This window comes from Mercenaria mercenaria, chromosome 5 (assembly GCF_021730395.1).
Source record: "Mercenaria mercenaria strain notata chromosome 5, MADL_Memer_1, whole genome shotgun sequence".
Classification (NCBI taxonomy): domain Eukaryota; kingdom Metazoa; phylum Mollusca; class Bivalvia; order Venerida; family Veneridae; genus Mercenaria; species Mercenaria mercenaria.
Window position 1 is genome coordinate 4,199,113 of NC_069365.1, and position 6,726 is coordinate 4,205,838.

The 6,726-nt window shown below is 34.0% G+C and overlaps 1 long non-coding RNA gene across 1 annotated transcript; it reads left to right on the forward strand.

The window, feature by feature from the left end:
- The first annotated feature begins 214 nt into the window (after positions 1-214).
- Positions 215-6,094, forward strand: LOC123556296 (uncharacterized). The gene is made up of 4 exons (XR_008370860.1): positions 215-319; positions 3,520-3,571; positions 4,966-5,034; positions 5,659-6,094. It is a non-coding gene; the product is annotated as an uncharacterized LOC123556296 (long non-coding RNA).
- The last annotated feature ends 632 nt before the right edge of the window (positions 6,095-6,726 follow it).

A 6,726-nucleotide genomic window follows, 5' to 3' on the forward strand; every position in this document is an offset into this window, starting at 1 on the left:
TTCATCACAATCGAGCTAAAACAAATTAGTATAAATTAATACTGGCAAGTATATTTTTGGACAAGCTTTTTCTACCCGTTTGTTAAACTTTCAAAAGTACTTTCAGGGCTTTTTTTTCAGTTTAGAATAACTAATAATTTTTCTAAAACATGCGATACATATGCATGGGAACTGCTGTAAATGAACACCAAATATCCGAAAACAAATACTTCGAAACCTTGGCCTAAAATTACTTAAAAAGGCAAAGGGGAAGACAAATACGCCCATAACTAGATAAAGTAACGTGAGGAATAGGTTACATTGTCCTGGACCAAAAATGGTGAGTTATAATTATTTTTTTCTCATTCTTCAGTAAGTTAATTATCTTAAATTTGTTTTTTTAATGATAAATTAAATGCACCAATTTAAAGGAGAAAAACTTGGTCATTTTAAATTAGTGCGCGTATATATTGCATCATTAGAAATATAATTTACGTTTTTTTTAAGATATATTTTAAACCAACGGTGTTCAAAACGTTGATAAAAAGACAGGTTTTTGATAGTATATGTACTTCAGCAGACGTCTGCACTTATAAGTGATTTTATATGATTATCTATTTCGGTTATCTGAAGATGTTTGATGCAATAGAACGTCAACTTATATAGACTTTATATGATTGTTGCTATAATGATGGTGATAATAACAACAATTCTAATACTAATAATAATGGTAGTAGTAAGAGTAGTAATTGTAAAAAACAGGTAAAAATAATAATAAAAGAATGCGCAATTTTTCCAACATAGGGAGTCAACTCTTTGGCTGAGTGATTAGAGCATTGGCCTTCAGCCCGTGCAACACGGGTTCGAATCACAGGCACTTGGGATTTTTCTTCGTTTAATTTTATCCTCTTCATCATTTTTCTTCGTTTAATTCTATCCGCTTCGCTTCATCTTTAAAAAAACCCCGATGACTATTACTTAATTTGGAGATGCCTAAATTCTGTTGTAGATATGCCGTCGTGATATAATAATACGAATTCCACCAAAGAAAAAAAATATCAGCAACGTTTTCTCGTGTGAAATCATGATCCATGGTTGCGGAAGAATGCCGATAAGCGACACTTAGACGCCCATAATAATTTTGAGCAAAACATCGTGAATACAAGAAAGGATTTTAAGTAATATAAAGCTGGTATACCGTTTCTTTATAAATTCAACGTGTACAGTAGATGTATTGTTAACATTTTTGGAACAGATCCGTCTTTAAAAGTTCCTAACTTTTCACATTAGAACCTTAGAATACAGATAAGTGAATTGATGCATTTTCGATTAAAAGCCTAAGTGTATATTTAATATAGAATTAAATTCTATTCAGATTGGGATTTGTTGTAGTGACATTAATAATGGAACCGATATCAGTACGTAAAATTCTGTATACTGTCGGCCTGGGACGGTTGAGATCATTTAACATAGAGGAGCATCCGCGACCGAGTAATAAGGTCTTTCGGATCACGGTGTGAGTTCAAACCCCAAATTCGTTTTATTTTCATTCACTAATAGCGGCAGCACATAGAAATAGTTAAATCCGTTTACATCATTGTTTTTCTCTGGACCTGATTTAAAATCTCCAAATAGTTCATTTGTTAAGAGCTCATCCACCTGCATGGTCAATAAAGGTAAAGACAATGTGTTCTAATCTAATTACTATATGAAAAGCAATAACACAAAATTAATTCTCAATGAATTTACATTAAAAACTGCCTTATATAAAACCATACAAAAGTGCATGTATCCTCGACTATAAATGATTATTTCGGTTATCTGACGATCTATGATACAGGAAGATGAAATCTTGCGAATAACCTTGACATTTTTTTGTTCTTTTTCTTCTTTTTTTTGACATTTGGGAAAAACAACATAGCAAAAATACTATACGTGTCCTGTATTTAGTTGCATTTCTCGAGCTGTTTGCAGTAAAAAATCCAACATATAGTTCGACAATCATTATGTATTACTATAATGGGAGATAACTGCCTCTCGTAATCACAAATTAACCTCTCAGTTAATAGTTATTACTTGATAAAGGCTTAGTAAAGCGATAACAAATTTATAACCAATTTAGATCCAATTATTCTAAAATTATATCTAAATATATTTGTCAGTCCTTATATTAAACTTCGTATTTATCTTTTATCAAATTATATATCAGCCAGGAAGAAATTTGATATAAACAGCTAGTTGTATGTGAGGTACGGTGATCGTAGTTTTTCAGCAATACTCTTCCGGCTACCATTAGAGACGCTAAAAGTTTGGATGCTTTCAAAAGATCATTAAAACACATATTTTCTTCAAGGTCTATTGAAACTAACTTTGCATTGGAAAACAAGCTGTTGTATGACTGTGCAATAGAAGTTATTTATCCTTGTTTATTGTTCTTTAAAATATCAAGTATAATTAATATGTAGAGTCAAACCTGATTCCAGCTAACTACCTCTGGTAATTTTAATGTTGATTGTTTTTAGTATATATATATTTTGTGTGTTGTACTATTGTGTGTCCATATCATTCTGTGATATGTAGGTATGTTTGTACAGCGCTGTTAAACGTTTATTTTATGGGTGAAATGAGCGCTATAAAAATCTGATAAATAATAATTCCATACAAATATTACAGTAGCAAATGTACATCAAACATGACCACAAGATCAAGTAGAATATACATGTAGAAATATTTCAGTACTACATCGGCTTCTTATGTATACGCGTTTTGAATTACACTACTGATGTTCTCCTGTAAAATAACGAGAAGAAACTTTCAAGCAACTGTTTGTGAAGTTTTACAGTTGGGCTTCATTGTTTAGACCAACTCATATTTTAACACGTTTCCGCTATGTATTATTTCTTAGATTAAATCAAATCTATATTTACTCCTTACATTTGATCTAAGCACTGTTATATGATTAATGATAAAAAGTATTGACTCGTAGGCGGAGCCAGAATCAAGTGTAATGATCAAGTGTTATGATCACACTACATATTATTCTTCTTGGTTGCATTCTTTGCTTCCAAAAGATCTTTTTACAGATTTGATTAATCTCTAACAGTTATGTCATAATTTTTCGAAGCCAAACACTTTGACGTCATATATAACGCCAGAGCAAACACAAGGACAAAACGACCAAACGTTACTGTAAATATATGAATTATTGTTATTCTCAAGAAGCTGAGCTATTGAGTTGTTTGATTAAATAAAAATTAGCCGGTCAATATGAGGATCTGTCAACCTTGAAAAAGTGGGTTCACAATGGGTTAAGCCCTCTGTCTATTTCATTTTTTTCCAGATCGATTAAATCCATATAGTGGCGTCAATATAAAGCAGTGATATATGTTATGTAACTTATGATGTTTTCAAGTTCATCTGTATTCAGCCAAAGGTCTGAGAACCATGTAGCATAACAAATAATATAAGAAAAGTATTACGTAATATTTTTTTCTGTAAACTTTTGGCTGTTTTATTCAAGTGTTGTTCTTGATATTGCAGATGAAGACAGCTTTTGTGTGTTTATTGTTCGGCTTGATTGTGGTATCAGAAGGTAGGTAATAATTTACTTACAGAGTTTGTAGATGTCACAGTATACTGTATGTTCGGAAAGTAATATGATTGACTATCATCGTTATGTAGTTCATTTCAGATAAGTGTGTCCTAAACTTGCGTAAGCGTAATAAAAACAAATTACTGTATCATGTTCGAAAATTTACATTTAGGACCTACGACAAAATCATGCAAAACAACCATCTCCGTTTCAATAAATAAAAATAGAACAGCAGACGATATTAACCAGGTCGTCTGTCTACACGCGATAGTGTTTCAACAAGGATGTTACTATCTAAACAAAGCCTTTATCTTCTTGTGTGTGCACCTCCGCTATCTCCATCAGCTGCATGTATAGACCTACAGTTTGCGGAAATTATCTACCGACTTCTTTTTTCTTCCGTGTCTTTGTCGTATCTTTATTCCTGTCCACAATTTGATATACCTGGTGGTTACGAAGTTACAAAGTGGACAGTTGAATAGGATATATGCATGTAGTTAAAATAATAAGACGAACATTTGGTATCGCTTTATCTTTTAAAGCAAGTTATTTACTTTGTAGATATTATCTGTTGGCATTTAATTCTCGTTCCATTTGTATTTTATTGATTATTCTCATAATTATATGTTTTCTACATTAAAGGAGGAAGTAGCACTTTGAAAGTTGTTGCTTTATTTAACAAATAATCAAGGCCTTCGGACGGTTTGTTGTCTAATTTATCACGGTTCAACGTTCAGATGCGCAGGAATTGAACCATGGGGATGTTAGCCCGAGTGGTTTAATATCTAATCATCTGAACGATGAACTGTGCCCAGAATATAAGACGACAACCCACTAGAAACACCTGATTGTTCTCATTCTTACATGTTCACTGAAATATTTTGATAGTAGAAAAGAACCGGATGTCATGTGACAATTTGACGTCATAATGCTCTCTTACCGGTCCGCGCGTCATAGGTTGTTTATCGTTGTTTGCCATTTTAGACGTTTTAAATCTTCTTACAAAATGTTATCAAAATCTAAAGAAAGTAATTATTCAGCAAGGAGACCGTCCAGCGATCGGACAAAAATGTGTTCTTTTCAGAAGCTTAAGATTTATTAACAAAATTTAATCTGTTGTTATTGAGCAAGAGAGCAAGTCTCCTGTGCACTGCCAGCTCATGAAGATAAAAGTCTTCAAGCTGTTGTTAAATCTAGTAACCAAAACAATTTTCTTTTCGCACGATGAGTCCAACTTCACCTTATAGACTCCACTAAAATACAGGTTATTTATACTTTATCTATAGTAAACCAGATTATATAGAATTGTTGCTGTAAATCTTTCATTTCCCATCCAAATCGTAATTTACATCACTTATAGCGGATTTGGTTGAATACATCTTTTTTATTTTCAGTTACCAAACTAACAGTAAATGCTCAAAATAGTAGCTCGACAACGATGGCTCCAAATACCACAACACCAGGTATATTCTTTTCATTTTTCAATCAGATGCTCAGACATTTGTAGTATTCATTAATATTGCTTAAAGTTGACAACTATTTGAGCCACGCCATGAGAAAACCAACATAGTGGGTTTGCGACCAGCATGGATCAAGACCAGCCTGCGCATCCGCACAGTCTGGTCCAGCATGGATCACGGGTTCTCTAATTGTAATAGGCTTGGAAAGCGAACAGCATGGATTCTGACCAGACTGTGCGGATGCGCAGGCTGGTCTGGATCCATGCTGGTCGCAAACCCACTATGTTGGTTTTCCCATGGCGCGGCTCATTTCTGGTTTCCGATAGTAATAAATTGATCTGTTAAATAACAAACACTTCGTGCTCAACTAACTGCGTTCATTTAAAGATATCTTCCCCATTTCTTCTTGACTGAAAATAATTGATAGTCTTGATTTTCAGACATGCATTGATTAAATCATGTCAGACTTTGTACTTTCATCTATCACAGGTTTAAGTTATCCCGAGTTTAACGCCCAACAAGGGAACCTCAGTACAGACTTATGGTTTGTGAAAATTGTAAACCGGTTTAATATGCAGTTTCAGATTTGTTTCATATATCATTTACAATTTGTATTTCTTATTTCAGCTGGAGCCGTGGGCATGCATGGGACCTCTGTGATATTGCAAATTGTTCTTGCTATCACTGGAGCCCTGTTCCTCGAATTTCTCAGGAACTAACAAGAAATGCACCGTTACGTACAAACTGTCACGATGATACATCGTACTTCAGAAACATCCAAAATATATTAGTGAATGAATTTTGTACTATACACATAAACAAATCAGACTGCACGTATATGTAAATTCTTCTTTATTTTACAATAGATGTGTGTTCTTTTTCTGCTTATATTTAATGACGAATCTCTGATGACGGTCACTGAATCCACCATTTGAGCTGAATTTTTGCTATTCTAAGCAATATTGATGACGCTTGGGTTGGACGTCTGTTGATCATTTAGGGAATTTCCGAGTTCTCAAAGCACTAACTTCAATACACTTCTAAATAAAATATATTTTATATATCTAGTCTTGTTGTTGTTAAAATCCAGTATCCAGATTGAGTTCTTGGGTTGTGGAATGGCAGTTAATCATGGTCTAATGAATCAAGGTTGATTATTTCGAACGACCTTGCCCTCACAGCTAATGGTTGGAAACCTCACCCGGGGTGCAGAATGCTTCACGGAAAGAAGTCATCCCTCTGACGAAAGTAATACCAATGGGCCAGCCTGCACATATAAACGCCCCTATTCCTTCACCGTCAATAGCTGAAAAAGTCTTCATTTAGCCTGTATTGTATCGTCATGATTGTAAAGTCAGTAAATAATGGATCAAAACCACAGAATAATTACTAGTTTAGATAAAGCTAACCCAACAACAACATTGCACTTGAAATAAAAAACTTGAAGCGGTCATTTGGCCAGTGTTTGTTTACTTTATGAAAACACCGAAATTTCATTCAATGTACAAAAAGCAACTTTTTAAGATGTTTAACGCGGAAACGGCTCAACCATACATTTCGGAATGTAGATCTTGGCAGAATCATTTCGAGCGAAAGCTACGAGGCTCGAGCAGTTGCAGCAGTTTAAGCCAAAAGGACTCAACACTTACATTTGCTATTCAGTCTCCTCCGCACGTGTCAGCAACTTTGAAAGCG